Source organism: Etheostoma cragini, chromosome 17 (assembly GCF_013103735.1).
Source record: "Etheostoma cragini isolate CJK2018 chromosome 17, CSU_Ecrag_1.0, whole genome shotgun sequence".
Classification (NCBI taxonomy): Eukaryota; Metazoa; Chordata; class Actinopteri; order Perciformes; family Percidae; genus Etheostoma; species Etheostoma cragini.
Window position 1 is genome coordinate 10,307,789 of NC_048423.1, and position 7,218 is coordinate 10,315,006.

Genomic DNA, 7,218 nt, shown 5'->3' on the forward strand with positions numbered 1-7,218 from the left:
TGACAGGAGGCATTTAGCAACTGTTTTTGAAAACAATGCTAACGTTATAAGTATTGACTTTATCATTTTTCGTTTAGAAACTCTGACAGAACGTGTGTTTCAGTTAGCGGCACACATGGACACAGATGTGGACAATGTAGTTTTTCATAATCTGGAGGAAGCGGCCTATCTTCTTAACTCGGTCGCTAACGTTAATCACACACCAGGGATAGCTGGTCGCCCTGCTTCTATGCTGCCTGTGGACGCCGTGGAAGGACTTCTACATGCGGGTTTGCCTGTTGGTGCCATTGCAAGGCTTTTTGGAGTCAGCGAAACAACAGTCAGTGTACCATTACATGTGATGCCAATAGAACCAGTGTGTGTAACGTTACCAATTCACAAGACACAGGAGAAAGGCAAACCCTTGCTAGCTTTTGTTAATTTACAAAGTTATGGAACTAATCAAGAATGCATAGAAAGTAACGTTATGTCGCACACACAGTGACTTCAGACTCGACTCCGACTCGAGGTGCGGGACTCGTGAACAATGTTTATTTTTAGGAAGCGTCGGCTGAGCTTGCCGTTATTACCTTCCTCCGTTACCTATAACCTGCCTACCTTAACACGTAGTATCTGCTGCGCGCGGCCGCACGTGAGTGAAAGTTGACAACAAACACCGGCAGCTGCTCCTCCATTCATCATAAAGTTTGGCTTTAAAACGTCATACAACAAGACCCAAACAAAGAAGCGCTGAACGCAAAACAAGTGAGTAACCTGTGGTGAGCAAACATGTTCAGCTCAGCATTGGCCATCTAACGTTAGCTTGCTTGTTGCTTCAGCTACGACCTTCGGGAGGTTTACTCTGACTGTCGTTCGTTATGAGAAGATGAATAAGCGTTTGGTTACTTTCCAAACTTGTGGTAGTCAATTAATGTAGGCTAAACATTTACGTCCCGCAGGCTGCCATCACGTTAATTATTACAGATTGGCTGTTGATCATGTTACAGTTTTATTTAGCTATAACGTTACACTTGTTTGAGAGTCTGGTGGTGTGTTGACTGACAGTAGTTTAAGCTGTCATTGATTACATTGCACATTACATGGTTGTGCTCTGGGAAAAACAGGTTATAGTTACATTATTCCTTATAACCAAACGCTCATTCATCTTCTCATAACGAACGACAGTCAGAGTAAACCTCCCGAAGGTCGTAGGCATACAATTAATTGTATGCCTATTTATTTATTGAGCATTTATTTATTTCTGTATTTATTCTTAAATATGGTAGACCTGGTCCTGCATAAAAAGAAGGTCTGTATTTATCACCGCCAGCCTCAGAAAACCATGCGGTTAAACCCAGCAAATGGCATCCGCAAAGAATCCCTGGAATTGCAATAACTTTCAACCCACTTGATGGCAGCCCTTTGCTCCTTTCCAAGGAGGCAGACTCGTATTGCACCAGAGTACACAGATTTTACAATGTCCCTTCTCACACTGACATACAACAAGTAGCCATCAAAGCAGATTATGTGCTATGTCAACAAACAGAAATTTGTTTCCCAGTACTGTACATGTCACATGTAAAAAATGTTTGTGTTTACAGTGAGTTTGTGAAGAAGAAACATTTCGTTCTAGGAAGAGTACACAACCACAGGTCAATCCGCCACTGGGGTGACCAATACTGTATGTGGCAACATGCAACATAAAAACAATCCAGATTGCAACTTGAGTATTTTTGCAGGGCTAAAGAGCAGTGCTATAATAGATGAGCCCAAGAGAGTGCTCAGTCCATTTCAAGAGGATTGTCTGGTCAAATTAGATTAGATTTCATAATGATATGGCAAGGACACAGCTGCCATTTTCCTAATTTGATTCCAACCCCATAACAATGCCAATAAACTGGCCCTAAAAAAGCCTGACTTAGTCATAAGACCATTATCTGGTCTTGCCGTCAAGCCACTCAGTACTGAGGTATATAATCCAGTTACTTATGCTTTTTATACTTGTTAAATAGCTTAATGTTAGGAGATTCACTGACTTTTAAAGTCACTATCATTCATTGTAGTCTTTAAAAGTCATAAAAAATAAAGAAAAAAATCCATTCACATATTTTGTGACTAACATACATTTCTTTGTTTGTGCTAAAAACACTTATGTAAACAACATCTACATGTCAATGTTCAAGCTAATATCACAAAACTTTATGAGATTGTGTTGCCTGAAAGCTAGAGAATATGGTCAACTGTAAATAGTAAATATGTCTAACTTAATACGCATGCGACATGCTTTAGATTCTGTCTTCTCTTAAACTCCCAACCACCCACCACCCCTAGTCCATTCTTCCTTCAGTACTCTCTTGACCACGTAGCCAGCATGCGTCTCGCCATCACATGCTGCAAATACTCAGCAAAGTGTGTGTGCATATGGGTGACAGTGCAAAGGGATGTCTAAGGTTTCACTCTGATTGGCTATGTGCCTGCTCGATAGCACTCCAGGCATGTTGTCGTGGCATAGTATGTGCTAGTCTGTGCTCAGCAGTTACTTCTTAGCCAGAGGGCCTCATCAACTTCACACTTCACCCCGCAGTAGGACAAACATCACATCACACAAGATGGTTTGTCACTAAAGTCACGTCTCCCAGTAGCTGTACCTGTTCCTAGCTCTACTTGCTACTGTGTACTCCAAATTACGCCTTCAGACATTAGTCCTGTCACAACAATTTTGGGCTAAATACTGCTAGCTGACATACAGGTCTGCTAGTGCTACATCACATCATGGAAATACCAAACAAACAATGTCTTCATGAATTAGTTTTTTTTAAAGACAGACTATTGCATATTTAGACATGGATTTCAAGACATGTAGATTTTATGTATAACGTATACTCTGTGTCTAGACCCACAAGGACGCCAGGTTAAAATGGGAATAGCAATTCTCACTGGTACACCCTCGAACATGGAGGCAATAACACATTGAGCAGCAGTAATGTTCTACTGTGTGTGCGTGTGGTGGACGGGAACACATGAATAATGGATGCAGTCACAAACTGATGGTTGGGCAGATCAGAAGAGACAATGTAAACAAGAAATTGCTTCTAGTTCATTTGAGTGGCCAGCGGTGGGGCTGAGCCGACGCAGAGAGAGGCACTGAACCAGCCTGCCATGGGAGAATCCATCTGCTGGCTATATATACACACCTGTGATGTCAAACTGAGAGAGCTAAAGTCAGGGAGAGAGAGAGCGAGAGAAAGATGCAGGGTTTAGTTAATGTGTTTAACCAAAATCCAAATTGTATGATGATTGAAAGATTTTTTATAAAAAAAAATTCAAAATGAATGCACACCTTATAGACAGGTACGAAGGAGAATTGAGTCATAAGAAAAGGGCAGTAATCTCCAAAACGTTGTCAGTTCTATGTTTAATATTTGTCTTTGAACAGCAATCCTTAATATTAAAAATTTAAAAATTAACCCTTTTTATACTTTTTATGGTCAGGATTGTTTTATTAATGGCCATTTAATGTTTTTACAGGCTGTAATTGATTCTCTATATAGTGTTCTTGATTGTTAGTGGGGGAGTCTGCCATTCCCAAGCTGGATTCCAATTGCCTGTCACCACATGAGAGATTCACAGGAAATTACGCATTTGTGTAATTCAGCATTACTGTTTTATTTTTATTTTATCTCATTGATACCAGCATGTTCAGTCCTCCACAGTCATTTTAGAGCTGTACCAAGTTACTGCAAATGCAAACCAAACATTTCCTTTTGCTGCAAGTTCACATTAAAAGTGTTCAACTGCAAATACAGTATTGTGAAGCAGTAAAATGCAATGCATTTACCACTGATTATTTATTACAAGGATTGAGGGAATTGTGTGTGGTTTTGCTGAAAAGATACACTTAAACCATTTTTGCGGTAGAATTAAACCATGCTTGCTGTTACTACCATTAACCACCACTGGTATAGCCAAATCAACCAGGGCTGAAATCAACATCTTAAAACATTATACCTTTAGGATGTGGATTATGAAAATGATTTCTAGTTTGAATAGTATACTTGCAATGGTTCTTCTTTGATCTACTAAGTTCCTATTTATTAATCTCTCTTTTGCCTGTTCAGTTTGAACATAAATAATGGTGTAATTGTCTCAGGGCCTGATAATATTACTCACTTTTTAATTGTTTTTACAGATTTGTATTCATGTTTTTCAATGAAAAAATAAATTAGGGCTGACAGCACGCAGAAACTTTATTAAAATTAAAATGTGATATACGAAATGCAACACAGAACTCTTTGAGTAAATAAAACATTTTTGCGAACTATAGACACTTTCAGTCATTAATGTGAAAGGTGTTGATGTGATGCCTATTAAAATTTCTATTAAAAAAGGTATGTAGTTCATCCTATTTCAAGAAACCTTTTTATAACAACACAGATGAACACAGTTCATATTAGGATTTTACCAATTAGCAGAGAACACAGGGGAGGGTTGGTTATAATGAGAAAGACATATAAAACATGACAGAGGGGGAAGAAACAAAGAGAGGGACCGACAGTGAGAAATCTACAGGAAAGGGACAAACAGACTATAGAAGACGAAGGACACCCACTCAAACAAAGAGCCAGAGGAGGCAAAGGAAATAGACTGACAACACGATAAAGCAAGGGGGGGGGGGGGCAAAGATAGTGACAGAGAGACACAAATTACAAGACCTTGAGAAAGACACGGAAAACTGAGGAAACACAGGACAGAGAGACAGGAAGGACAAGACAGTGACAGAGAGACAAAGATACTGGGAGACAGGGAGATAAACAAACGGTGAAAGACAGACAGTGTGGACAGATTGGGAGCAAGAGTGGAAAGAGTAAAAGACGGGAGACAGAGAGTGAGACAGAAAGAAAAGACAAGAGAGAGAGACAGGATCATGGCCATGTGACTCTGCTGATCTAACAGGACTTGGCTTAACCGCAGCTGTTCCTCTGGCTTTCCTCCGCATCGCTGGGGAAAACTCTATTCCACTGTGAGAGGCTATTTATAGATTCACCCAGGGAGACGTGAAACTAGTGAATCTCATAACACGCTCTGTTCCCCCGTTTGCTATTTTAATGCCGGTACAGTTGCCCAGTGTCCCTGGGTTACAGACCTACACTGGGTCACAGCAAACAGGAACAGGAAGGAAGTATAAGGAGCCTCTTCACATCGCCTATTATTGCGCATGCTCACAGACACAGCTGCAAGGCAGAATCTGACAACGCCAAAAGCTGCTATTTCTGTTTATAGGTCATGCCTGCTGAACCATATAGAACTAAAGGGGACAAATGGTACATGCTAATTACTGTAAGGCCATAGGAAGTGGTGTTTTTCTGCAACAATACATTGAGTTAATAGATAATGTAGTAAAACATAGAGATCAAAAAGCAACAATAAAGATGAGTATTTTGATTTGAGATAATGGGACTCTACGGGCCAAAGCATGTTGAGCCGTAAATTAAGGACTTACCCGAGCTGCCATGTGTTTGATATAGGGATTAGACAGGTACAGTTTAGAATGCAATCTGCTCCGGACAGCACCCATTCATGTCACCGCTATCAACACAATTTTCCTTATCACCCCTCTTCTGTGATTTACAGAGGCTGGGAAGCTGCAAGACAAATCTGCACATGTGGTATAGTAATCTATACTAAGACACCGTTTATGCTCACGGGGTTGAGTTTATACGGACCTAAATCTTTTTTTAGAAAGTCCCAAATCACAGCATCGTTTACCAATGAACTATGAGACTGAGGTCAGCCAAGCCAAAAGTCCAAACTTTCCAAAGACAAACACTATACAACATCAGAGTTGGATCATTAGTCTCATCAAGTAAAAACCAAAGCTATCGGTGTTGATGAAAACTTTCTCCAGAATCAGTATTAGACATGTACTGGCCCTCTTTGCCAAGCCTTTTGAGCACTGCAAGCCAGAGGATTAGACAATTTGTGGACACACTGAACTAAATAGTTGTCAACAATGTCAGCAAACAGGACAAGCCAAACAGTTTACATCTCAATGCATCACTACTGGACAACACACCCATCTGCACAACAGGACAGGAACTCATTCTTCAAAATGGCTGTGCTCCAAATAAGGTGTATGTTACAATTGTGATATCTTCTCAGCTAGGGACGAGAAACAATAAGACAGCAATATGAAAAAGCAAAATGTAGGCCTGGCAGTGAATGCTGTCTAGGATGTACATGGGTTCATGTCCCTCAGCTCAAACAAAAGAGGTCAGAATAAAGACACGACTGCATTAGTGTGAGTTATTTATGACTGGAAGGAAAATGAAAGAGTAAAAAAAATAATGCTGTACTGCACGTCTTCCATTGATACAACATTTCAAGCCCCAGTGGTCGGGGATAAAAATAGACGACAAAGTAAATTGTGGGAGATTGAAAGGTCTGTGCTTGTCATCCGCAACGCCTTTGGCTCTTTATTATTTGTAGATGATGAAGCTCAGTGGCTTAAATGAGGGCATACATAAAGATGTAGGAAGAATCTGAATGAAAGTTTAACCATTTCTGATGTAAAAAAGCCTGAAGAAAGAGCACGGAGAATGAGCTAATGTACGGCTGTATCTCTATTCCCTATAGATCTAGTTTGGCAGCTGAAAGCTGTAGGAGCATTAACATTTGGGAGACCAAACAAAATAGCACTAACCGCAGTTTTCACTTAGTTTACTATGTGGCTGAGCAATGAATGGCACCATAGGAGTTTCAGACCTCAAAAATCAATAGCATAATTATCTTTGCACTCTCCATTACTCTTAGAGACCCAGAGAGATGGCTGATACCACACCAATGGAATTTGTACCTCAAAAATTCCCAACAAGATGCTCGTTGGCTCTTCTGCTGATTGTTGCTTCTACCGTATTTGACTGTACTAATAATTGATAATGAATTGCCCCTGTAATCAGCACAGAAACCAGACATTAGAAATGTTCATGGCCTCAGATAAAAAATACCATGAAAATGAAATAAAGAGACAATGTAATTACTTTAATATAGATGGAGTGCAAATGTAACAAATGACTGTGTGTGTGTGTGTGGGGGGGGAGCACCATTAATGTGGAGTCATTACATACCACACACAGGCAAATCACATTCTACTCCACATGTCCACATGCACTAATTGATTGTTTCATTCTTGTAAAGAGTATATATATATATATATATATATATATATATATATATATATAT

General features: G+C 39.9%; 1 protein-coding gene across 27 annotated transcripts in view; it reads right to left on the minus strand.

The window, feature by feature from the left end:
• The window catches only part of kcnma1a (potassium large conductance calcium-activated channel, subfamily M, alpha member 1a), a 140,880-nt gene that overhangs the window by 107,642 nt on the left and 26,020 nt on the right, over positions 1-7,218 (minus strand). The window lies entirely within an intron of this gene.